Raw genomic sequence first — 12,796 nt, forward strand, 5'->3', positions numbered from 1 at the left:
ACCACTTCGTCGATCATCTTCTTCGACTTGGCTTCATTGGTTCCTGCGTGGATACCTCGCTCTTAATCCCGGGGACCCATGAGCCAGCAGCGTCGTCAACGTTTTAAAGGCGGCAGGGGATGGAAAGAAAAAATAAACCAAAAATCTGTTGGTAAAAAATCCAAGAAAAGAAACATTTTCGTTCTGAGAGGATGACATGCGGGACCCATGAGGCAGCAGCATCCTCAGCGTTTATTGTTCATAGAGGCTGACATGTGGGACCCGTGAGCCAGCAGCGTCCTCAACGTTTTAAAGGCGGCAGGAGATCGAAAGAAAAAATAAGCCAAAAATCGTTTGGTAAACAAAATCCAAGAAAAGAAACATTTACCGTTCTGAGAGGATGACATGCGGGACCCATGAGGCAGCAACATCCTCAACGATTCCAAGGCGGCAGGGGATCAAAAGAAAAAAAGGAAATATCCAGAAATTAATTAGGGGTTCAAAATAAATCCATCAAAGGAAACTTTTATTGTTCATAGAGGATGACATGTGGGACCGACCTGCCAACAGCGTCCTCATCGTTTCAAAGGGGGCAGGAGATCAAAAGAAAAAGGCAAATAGCCAGAAATTAGGGGTCAAAAATAACTCCAAGAAAGAAAACTTTTATTGTTCGTAGAGGATGACATGCGGGACCCATGAGCCAGCAGCTTACTCAACGTTTCAAAGGCGGCATGAGATCGAAAGAAAAAGGCAAGTGACAAAATATCAGGAGCCAAAGATAATCCAAAAAAAGAAACTTTATTGTACATAGAGGATGACATGCGGGTCCTATTTAGCAGCAGCGGTCTCAACGTTTCAAATGCGGCTTGAGATCAAAAGAAAAAGAAAGTTGATTGTACATAGAGGATGACATGCGGGTCCCATGAGTCAGCAGCTTACTCAACGTTTCCAAGGCGGCAGGGGATCAAAAGAAAAAGGAAATAGCCAAAAATCAGAGGGTGAAAAAAATCCAAGAAAATAAACTTTTATAGCACATAGAGGATGACATGCGGGTCCCATGAGCCAGCAGGTTCCTCAACGTTTCAAACGTGGCATGAGATCGAAAGAAAAAGGTAACTGACCAAATATCAGAATCCAAAAATAATTCAAGAAAAGAAACTTGATTGTACATAGAGGATGACATGCGGGTCCCATTTAGCAGCAGCGGTATCACCGTTTGAGAGGCTGCAGGGGATCGAAAGAAATAAGGCAAGTAACCAAATATGAGGTGCCAAAAAAATCCAAGAAAAGAAAGTTTTATAGTACATAGAGGATGACATGCGGGTCCCATGAGCCTGCAGGTTCCTCAACGTTTCAAACGTGGCATGAGATCGAAAGAAAAAGGCAAGTGACCAAATTCAGGAGCCAAAATAATTCAAGAAAAGAAACTTGATTGTACATAGAGGATGACATGCAGGTCCCATTTAGCAGCAGCGGTATCACCGTTTGAGAGGCTACACGGGATCGAAAGAAAAAGGCAAGTGACCAAATATCAGGAGCCAAAAATAATTCAAGAAAAAAAAGTTTTATAGTACATAGAGGATGACATGCGGGTCCCATTTAGCAGAAGCGGTCTCACCGTTTGAGAGGCGGCACGGGATCGAAAGAAAAAGGCAAGTGACCAAATATGAGGTACCAAAAAAATCCTAGAAAAGAAAGTTTTATAGTACATAGAGGATAATATGCGGGTCCCATTTGCAGCAGCGGTATCACCGTTTGAGAGGCGGCAGGGGATCGAAAGAAAAAGGCAAGTGACCAAATATGAGGTGCCAAACAAACTCCAAGAAAAGAAAGTTGATTGCTCATAGAGGATGACATGCAGTCCCATTTAGCAGCAGCGGTCTCAACGTTTCCAAGGCAGCACGGGATCAAAAGAAAAAGGAAGTAGCCAGAAATCAGGGGGTCAAAAACAATCCAAGAAAAGAAAGAATTTTGGTTCATAGAGGATGACATGTGGGACCCATGATCCTGCATCGTAAACGGCTCGATCGGAGAGCGTTGAACGAGATGGCGCGATCGAGAAAAAAACAATGCTAGAGAGGCTGCCATCTGGGCCCTACATCCCTGGGTGGTGCGGATTTGCGTTGACTCGGCCGGTGAACCCGAGAATTCGAGATGCACCACGTCCCGGGCCACCATAGGAGACGTTTTGGCCGTTTTCGTCGGGCCAGGTGGCCTCAAAAACGAGAAAAAAAGTTTTGACATGCACCACAGAGAGACCAAAAATCGTCGGCCATAGTGCACCAGCAACCACGGCGCGACTTCAACTTCGTCGGCCATGGCAACTTTTCTTGTAGTGCAAATAAGCGTAGCATAAGATCACGTCATTAAGTTCAAATTGCTATAAGCTTCCCATACATAGTTACCTAGTCCTTCGACCATGAGATCATGTAAATCACTTATACCGGAAGGGTACTTTGATTACATCAAACGCCACTGCGTAAATGAGTGGTTATAAAGGTGAGATTAAGTATTCGGAAAGTATGAGTTGAGGCATATGGATCAAGAGTGGGATATTGTCCATCCCGATGACGGATAGATATACTCTGGGCCCTCTCGGTGGAATGTCGTCTGATTAGCTTGCATGCATATGAATGGTTCATAAGAGATGATATACCATGATACGAGTAAAGAGTACTTGTCGGAGACAAGGTTGAACGAGGTATGGAGATACCGATGATCAAACCTCGGACAAGTAAAATATCGCGTGACAAAGGGAATCGGTATCGTATGTAAATGGTTCAATCGATCACTAAGTTATCGTTGAATGTGTGGGAGCCATTATGGATCTCCAGATCCCGCTATTGGTTATTGGTCGGAGAGGAGTCTCGACCATGTATGCATAGTTCACGAACCATAGGGTGACACACTTAAGGTTTGATGTCGTTTTAAGTAGATATGGAATATGGAATGAAGCTTGAATGTTGTTCGGAGTCTCGGATGGGATCCGAGACATCACGAGGAGGTTCGGAATGGTCCGGAGAATAAGATTCATATATGGGAAGTCATTTTCCGGGGTTCGGAAAAAGTTCGGTGTTTTGATCGGAGCTTCTAGAAGGTTTTGGAAGGACCGGAATAGTCCGGAATATTGTGGAAGGTTCCGGAAGTGTCCGGGACGACCCGGGCTGTCTAAGGAAGTCCAGAGGGTTCCATAATTGGTGTATCCATGTTTTCCTTAAGGGTTAAGAAGTTTCCCCTAAGGCAGATTCGGATTTGGCAAAAGAGTCCTAGTTCTAGTAGGTTTCGGCTGACAGAAACCTACCAGAACTCTCCCAAACTTTTGGGGCAGGTCTTGGACGACCCAAGGACCTTTTCCACCTATAAAAGGAGGGCAAGGGGATCCCCAAGAGGTGCACAAGTCGCAGCCCTAGCTCCCTCTCCCCAAACCCTTGCCGCCCCTTCCTCCTCCTCCCTCTTGCACGGCTACAACGAAGCCCTGCAGGATTTCTCCACCACCACCGCCACCACGCCGTCGTGCTGTCGGGATTCCGAGGAGGATCTGCCCGCTGGAACGGGGAGAAGGACGTCGTCATCAACACCGAACGTGTGACCGAGTACGGAGGTGCTGCCCGACTGTGGCACCGTCAAGATCTTCTACGCGTTTTTGAAAGCGGCAAGTGATCATCTTCTGCAACAACGAGATCTAATCTCGTAGGCTTTGGAAATCTTCGAGGGTTAGTCTCATGATCTTCTCGTTGCTACCATCTTCTAGTTTGGATCTTGGCTTGTTATTCGTTCTTGCGGTAGGAATTTTTTGTTTTCTATGCTACGAATCCCATCAGAAATAGGGGAAGAGGCGCGTAAAGGCAGTTTTCGCGTCAACAATAGTGCGACGCGCCAAATCCCCATGAATTTCAAGTAAGGAGAGGGCATCTCGAAGACGATCTTCCTCAGGTTCTTCAAGCTCAAAATCTTGCCCCATTTTCTCTGCTGAGGGAAAAGCATGAGTTACCAACATAGACCCGAGTAAAATGATCTTAGAACTTGATACGTCTCCAACGTACCTATAATCTCTGATGTTCCATGCTTGTTTTATGACAATACTTACATGTTTTGCTTGCACTTTATAATGTTTTTAAGCATTTTATGGAACTAACCTATTAACGAGATGCCGAAGGGCCAGTTGCTGTTTTCTGTTGTTTTTGGTTCCAGAAAGGCTGTTCGGGCAATATTCTCGGAATTCGACGAAACGAAGACCCAACATCTTATTTTTCCCGGAACCTTCCAGAAAGTCAGAGGGGGACCAGAGGGGTGCCCTGGGGGCCCCACACAATAGGGCCACGCGGGCTCCACCCTGGCCGCGCCGGCCTAGTGTGAGGAGGCCCCGTGGCCCCTCCGACTCCGACTCTTCGCCTATTTAATCCCTGGTGACCTAAAACCTCGATACCGATTGACGAAACTCCAGAAAGACTCCAGGGGCGCTGCCACCATCGCGAAACTCCAATTCGGGGGACAGAAGTCTCTGTTCCGGCACCCTGCCGGGACGGGGAAGTGCCCCCGGAAGCCATCTCCATCAACGCCACCGCCTCCATCATGCTCCGTGAGTAGTTCCCCCATGGACTACGGGTTCTAGCTGTAGCTAGTTGGTATTCTCTCCCCCATGTACTTCAATGCAATGATCTCATGAGCTGCCTTACATGATTGAGATTCATCTTATGTAATCGGTGTTGTGTTTGTTGGGATCCGATGGATTGTTACATTATGATTGTCTATCTACAAAGTTTATGAAGTTATTGTTGCTGCAATCTTGTTGTGTTTAATGCTTGTCACTAGGGCCCGAGTGGCATGATCTTAGATTTAAGCTCTATACTTATTGCTTAGATTGTATCTACAAGTTGTATGCACATGTCTATGTCCGGAACCAAAGGCCCCAAAGTGACAGAAATTGGGACAACTGGAGGGGAAGGCTTAGATATGCGGATCACATGTTTTCACGGAGTGTTAATGCTTTGCTCCGGTGCTCTATTAAAAGGAGTACCTTAATTTCCAGTAGATTCCCTAGAGGCCCGGCTGCCACCTACCGGGTAGGACAAAAGATGTTGTACAAGTTTCTCATTGCGAGAACGTATGACTATATATGGGAAACATGCCTACATGATTAATAATCTTGATGTTCTGTCTTAATGCTATTTCAATCCTATCAATTGCCCAACTGTAATTTGTTCACCCAACACTTGTTATTGGAGAGTTACCACTAGTGTAGATAGCTGGGAACCCCGGTCCATCTTTCATCATCATATACTCGTTCCTACATGTCATTAGAAGTAGTATCAACTATTTTCTGGTGCCATTGCTCTCATATTACTGCTACTGCTGCTGTGTTACTGTTACTATTGCTCCCATATTACTGCTACTTTCACATCACCCCTGTTACTAGTGCTTTTCCAGGTGCAGCTGAATTGACAACTCAGTTGTTAAGGCTTATAAGTATTCTTTACCTCCCCTTGTGTCGAATCAATAAATTTGGGTTTACTTCCCTCGAAGACTGTTGCGATCCCCTATACTTGTGGGTTATCAAGACTATTTTCTGGCGCCGTTGCCGGGGAGGCATAGCTCTACTCATAAGTTCACCTGGGGAGTACACTCTACCTCTCTCTCTGTTTTATTTTATTTTGTTTTGCTTAGTTTACTTTTGTCTAGTTTATTTGTGCTTAGTTTATTTCTGTCTAGTATTATTTTACTTAGTTTACTTTTGTTTAGTTTGTTTTTGTTTTGTTTTACTTTCCTCATATACCCAAAAATCCATAAAAATTTGAAAAACGAAAAATTAAAAACTGTTGCTATGGGAGAACCTACAACCTATTTGGAGCTTATTGAATTATATAATAATTATAGATAATCAAGATCGGGAAAAGTTATGAGTGTTGTGATAGAAAAATTGAATACAATTGCTAAAATCTTGCTTAAATGCCATGATATAAATTGTTGCTCTAAAGAGGATACTAAACATCTTAAATTTCAATGTGGCTTTAATGAAGAAGTTTTAATTAAGAACTATAATTGGAATAACTATATTCATTTTGGGTTCGAAGAGGTAGAACAATTTGTCATATTTATGGGAGCTTCTGAGATCGAATCCTTCATTGTTAAAAATTATGAAACTTGTGTTGTTTGTAAGGACCTTAAATATTATGTCTCTTCTATCCTTAATTTTTGCATAAAAAGCTACAGTGATAATCCTTATATCATTGATTATAAAGAGAGACTCATTAATGCACAAGAATGCACTCACAATTTGCAGGAACCTGTGGAAGAAGAAATTGATGAACCTGAAAGCTCATTGGATGAAAAAGAGGAGGAAATTGATGAACCTGAAAGCTCATTGGATGAAAAAGAAGAGGAGAGTGATGAACAAAAGGAGGAAGAATGGATTAGCTACCCATGCCAACCTTCTAATGAGAGTAACTCTTTATCTCTTACACTATTTGATTGTCCTCCATGCTTACCGAAAGAGGATGAATGTTATGTTCCTGTGGATTCTCTTAAAATATTCCCTATGAGTAAAACTTGTGAGAATAATTATGCTATTGTTATCTATGATAATCCATGCTACTTTGATAAATTTTATGATAATGCTTTGTTTGTGCCTGATATCGAAATGCATGGTACTAAAGAGTTCTGCTTGGCAAATGTTTATGATAAATCTCTAGATGATGGTCCTATGTTACTTGATAATATTAATTGTACTACTAATGAAAATGGGATTGGAGAAGTCTTGACTTTATCTATGAGTCCCATATCTTTTGAGATTGATCAATCATCTTGTTATATTATTGATAAAAGTGGATTTGAAAGTTTTAATCCCGCTATTTTTGAGCTTGATAAGAATTATATGTTTATGGATCATGAGAAACATGCTTTATGTGATAGTTATATTTTTGAGTTTGTTCATGAAGCTACTGAAAATTATTATGAGAGAGGAAAATATGGTTGTAGAAATTTGCATGGTGCTAAAACACCTCTCTATATGCTGAAAATTTTGAAGTTGCTCTTGTTTTATCTTCTTATGCTTGTCACTTTGTTCTTCATGAATTTATTTGTGTACAAGATTCCTATGCATAGGAAGTGGGTTAGGCTTAAATGTGTTTTGAATTTGCTTCTTGATGCTCTCTTTTGCTTCAACTCTTATTTCTTGCGAGTGCATCATTAAAATTGCTGAGCCCATCTTAATGGCTATAAAGAAAGAACTTCTTGGGAGATAACCCATGTGTTTATTTTGCTACTGTTTTGTTGTGTCTTGGAAGTTGTTACTACTGTAGCAACCTCTCCTTATCTTTATTTTATTGCATTGTTGTGCCAAGTGAAGTCTCTAATAGAAGGTTGATGCTAGATTTGGATTTCTGCGCAGAAACAGATTTCTATCTGTCACGAATCTGGGCAGGGCTCTCTGTAGGTAACTCAGACAAATCTGCCAATTTACGTGCGCATTCCACAGATATGTACGCAACTTTCGTTAGTTTTGAGTTTTCTGATTTGAGCAGCGGAAGTACCGTTTAAAAATTCGTGTTTACTGGCTGTTCTGTTTTGACAGATTCTGTCTCTGTTTTTTGCATTGTCTCTTGTGGACTTTAAGTGAGGCTTTCTAGACGTGGAGAGCTGTAGCTAATGTTTTATTGAGTTCTTGCAATGTGTCACTACAGGGCCAAAGTGGATTAAAGTTTTTTGAGTACTAACCCCTCTAATGAAGTTTATGAGAAGTTTGGTGTGAAGGAAGTTTTCAAGGGTCAAGAGAGGAGGATGATATATGATCAAGAAGAGTGAAAAGTCTAAGCTTGGGGATGCCCCCGTGGTTCATCCCTGCATATTTCAAGAAGACTCAAGCATCTAAGCTTGGGGATGCCCAAGGCATCCCCTTCTTCATCAACTTATCAGGTTTCTTTTATTGAAACTATATTTTTATTCGGTCACATCATATGTTCTTTACTTGGAGCGTCTGTGTGTTTTTATTTTTGTTTGTGTTTGAATAAGATCGGATCCTAGCAATCCTTGTGTGGGAGAGAGACACGCTCCGCTTTTTCATAGGAACACTGGTGTTCTTAACTTTCTTTTAATGTTCAATGGTAAAAGTTGGAAGCTATTGCACTTATTGATATTTGGTTGGAAACAGAAAATGCTTCATATTGTCTTGAATAATTTGATACTTGGCAATTGTTTTGAGCTCTCAAGTAGATCATGATTAAACTCTTGCATCATGTAGTTTAAACCTATTAGTGGAGAACTACCGTAGAGCTTGTTGAAATTGGTTTGCATGATTGGTCTCTCTAAGGTCTAGATATTTTCTGGTAAAAGTATTTGAGCAACAAGGAAGACAGTGTAGAGTTTTATAATGCTTGCAATATGTTCTTATGTAAGTTTTGTTGTACCGGTTCATACTTGTGTTTGCTTCAAACAACCTTGCTAGCCAAAGCCTTGTACTGAGAGGGAATGCTTCTCGTGCATCCAAAACCTTGAGCCAAAACCTATGCCATTTGTGTCCACCATATCTACCTACTATGTGGTATTTCCTGCCATTCCAAGCAAATACTTCATGTGCTACCTTTAAACAATTCAAAAGCTATTATCTCTTATTTGTGTCAATGTTTTATAGCTCATGAGGAAGTATGTGGTGTTTTATCTTTCGATCTTGTCATTTACTTTGGACAGACTTTCACAATGGACTAGTGGCTTCATCCGCTTATCCAATAATTTTGCAAAAAGAGCTGGCGCGGGGTTCCCAGCCCCCAATTAATCAACTTTCATCAATAATTCTCTTCACATGTTTTGCTCTGATTCATCAGTAAGCAACTTAATTTTGCAAATAGACACTCCTTCATGGTATGTGAATGTTGGAAGGCACCCGAGGATTCGGTTAGCCATGGCTTGTGTAAGCAAAAGGTTGGGAGGAGTGTCATCCATAAATAATAAAACTAAAATACATGTGTAAACAAAAGAGAAGAGGGATGATCTACCTTGCTGGTAGAGATAACGTCCTTCATGGGAGCCGCTCTTGAGAGTCTGGTTGATGAGGTAGTTAGAGTGCCCATTACCATTCGTTGACAACAACAAACACCTCTCAAAACTTTACTTTTATGCTCTCTATATGATTTCAAAACTTAAAAAGCTCTAGCACATGATTTTATCCCTGCTTCCCTTTGCAAAGGTCCTTTCTTTTACTTTTATGTTGAGTCAGTTTACCTACTTCCTTCCACCTTAGAAGCAAACACTTGTGTCAACTGTGCATTAATTCTTACATACTTGCTTATTTGCATTCATCATATTACTTTGTGTTGACAATTATCCATGAGATATGCATGTTGAAAGTTGAAAGCAATTGCTGAAACTTAAATCTTCCTCTGTGTTGCTTCAATGCCTTTACTTTGAATTTATTGCTTTATGAGTTAACTCTTATGCAAGACTTTTGATGCTTGTCTTGAAAGTACTATTCATGAAAAGTTTTGCTATATGTTATCTATCTGTTAGCAACTATAGATCATTGCCTTGAGTCACTGCATTCATCTCATATGCTTTATAATAGTATGATCAAGGTTATGTAAGTAGCATGTCACTACAGAAATTACTCTTTTTATCGTTTACCTACTCGAGGGCGAGCAGGAACTAAGCTTGGGGATGCTGATACGTCTCCAACGTACCTATAATCTCTGATGTTCCATGCTTGTTTTATGACAATACTTACATGTTTTGCTTGCACTTTATAATGTTTTTAAGCATTTTATGGAACTAACCTATTAACGAGATGCCGAAGGGCCGATTGTTGTTCTGTTGTTTTTGGTTCCAGAAAGGCTGTTCGGGCAATATTCTCGGAATTCGACGAAACGAAGACCCAACATCTTATTTTTCCCGGAACCTTCCAGAAAGTCAAAGGGGGACCAGAGAGGTGCCCTGGGGGCCCACACAACAGGGCCGCGCGGGCTCCACCCTGGCCGCGCCGGCCTAGTGTGAGGAGGCCCCGTGGCCCCTCCGACTCCGACTCTTCGCCTATTTAAGCCCTGGTGACCTAAAACCTCGATACCGATTGACAAAACTCCAGAAAGACTCCAGGGGCGCCGCCACCATCGCGAAACTCCAATTCGGGGGACAGAAGTCTCTGTTCCGGCACCCTGCCGGGACGGGGAAGTGCCCCCGGAAGCCATCTCCATCAACGCCACCGCCTCCATCATGCTCCGTGAGTAGTTCCCCCATGGACTACGGGTTCTAGCTGTAGCTAGTTGGTATTCTCTCCCCCATGTACTTCAATGCAATGATCTCATGAGCTGCCTTACATGATTGAGATTCATCTTATGTAATCGGTGTTGTGTTTGTTGGGATCCGATGGATTGTTACATTATGATTGTCTATCTACAAAGTTTATGAAGTTATTGTTGCTGCAATCTTGTTGTGTTTAATGCTTGTCACTAGGGCCCGAGTGGCATGATCTTAGATTTAAGCTCTATACTTATTGCTTAGATTGTATCTACAAGTTGTATGCACATGTCTATGTCCGGAACCAAAGGCCCCAAAGTGACAGAAATTGGGACAACTGGAGGGGAAGGCTTAGATATGAGGATCACATGTTTTCACGGAGTGTTAATGCTTTGCTCCGGTGCTCTATTAAAAGGAGTACCTTAATTTCCAGTAGATTCCCTAGAGGCCCGGCTGCCACCGGCCGGTAGGACAAAAGATGTTGTACAAGTTTCTCATTGCGAGCACGTATGACTATATATGGGAAACATGCCTACATGATTAATAATCTTGATGTTCTGTCTTAATGCTATTTCAATCCTATCAATTGCCCAACTGTAATTTGTTCACCCAACACTTGTTATTGGAGAGTTACCACTAGTGTAGATAGCTGGGAACCCCGGTCCATCTTTCATCATCATATACTCGTTCCTACATGTCATTAGAAGTAGTATCAACTATTTTCTGGTGCCATTGCTCTCATATTACTGCTACTGTTGCTGTGTTACTATTACTGTTGCTCCCATATTACTGCTACTTTCACATCACCCCTGTTACTAGTGCTTTTCCAGGTGCAGCTGAATTGACAACTCAGTTGTTAAGGCTTATAAGTATTCTTTACCTCCCCTTGTGTCGAATCAATAAATTTGGGTTTACTTCCCTCGAAGACTGTTGCGATCCCCTATACTTGTGGGTTATCAGAACTTACTGGCAAAAAGACGATTATGCGACTCCAAACGGCCAATGATATCTTCCTCTCGAGCAATCTGCTGGGTAATCTTCTTGCTTAAAGCAGTTTCTGCTTCATGGAGCCTCTTCCGAAGATCTCCGACGGAGGCAACATCCTTTTCAGCTTTCTCGCGAGCCTTGTCACTTTTTTCGAGACTAACGGCGAGGTCATCAGCACGCTTGTTAGCCGTGGCGAGAGCCTCTGTTGGAAGGAAATACAACATAAGTCAAGATAACATGGGGAGCAATACAAATTTACATAACAAAAAACAAGATAGTCAATTCGACAGTGTACCTTGTAGACCATTGACAGTGTCGTGATACCCAATAAATTGAGTGCCGAGACTGATGAAGTGTTGCATCAGAGGCTATGGAAAAGGAAGATGACAAGAAAGGCTCAGAGCGGCAAAAACTCGACAAAAAACAACAAAAGATGCAAAGATACTTACATCATCCAAAGGAGGAGTCGCTGAACTCCCGGCTACGTTGTGTTCCTCGCCAAGTTCAATCCTCGCTCTCTTTGGCGAGGAGGCTCGGGGGCTAGCGATAGGAGTTGACTTTTGCAGATCCTGTTGAGGAGGCGAGGTTTCCTCCGTGGCAGGACGAGTTTCCGAAAGAACTAAAGTTTGTGATGTGCTTGTGGGAGTAGTCACATTGGTTGTAGGCTCTTCCTCTTCATCGCCACTATGTACAAAAGACAGTATAAGAATACTCAAAAAACAATATATAAAGAAAGAGACGGCAGAATAACTTACGAGCTAACAAGATCATCAGTGTAAGGATCGCAAACATCCTGCTCTTCGGGAGAAGTTTCCTCGGCAGGTGATCCGCCGGCTTTGGAGGTGCCGGAATCTTCGCCATCACCCCTTTTCCTCTTGTTCCTAGGAGAAACAGCGGAAGGGAGAGAATGCGTCGACTCGGAAGCCTCCGATTCAGCTTCTCTTTCAGAGGAAGCCGCGGATATTTGAGAACCCGCAACTTCACTCTCAGGGCGAGAAGTACCCTGGGTATCGTCGGTGATGATGGTTCGTTCCTCGACTTCGCCGCCTTCAGGAAGGGGAGGTAGAGAGGATATAACTTGATGTTTCTACAGAAGGAAAAAATATACCGACAACAAGTTACACCAGTGAACTCAGCAAAATAGTAGTCGACAAAGTTAAAATCATCGAGGACAAAGATAGTTTACCTTGGGGAGGGCGTTGGTGCCGCTATACGGCTCCACGCGACATGAGGACAGAATGGAATCTTTCTTGCTTAGTGACGAAATCTTCCGGACAAGCTTTTCCAAGTCTTTCACCGACAGATCCTTGGAGAAGCGGTCCACGTCTTTGTCGCCAGCGTACATCCAGAGAGGTTTCTTGCGAGCCTGCAGAGGCTGCACCCTGATCCTGAGAAAATAAGCGGTAATCTGAATACCCGACAGCTCTTTGCCGCGGGTATTCTGGAGCTCGTGGATGCGCTTCATCAACGCCTCTATCGCCATCTTTTCTTCATCGGTAGCTGATGCATGTAGTTGACACGTCCGTTGGGAACCCCAAGAGGAAGGTGTGATGCGCACAGTAGCAAGTTTCCCTCAGTAAGAAACCAAGGTTTAATCGAACCAGTAGGAGTC

The sequence above is a fragment of the Lolium perenne genome, chromosome 3 (genome assembly GCF_019359855.2).
Source record: "Lolium perenne isolate Kyuss_39 chromosome 3, Kyuss_2.0, whole genome shotgun sequence".
NCBI lineage: Eukaryota > Viridiplantae > Streptophyta > Magnoliopsida > Poales > Poaceae > Lolium > Lolium perenne.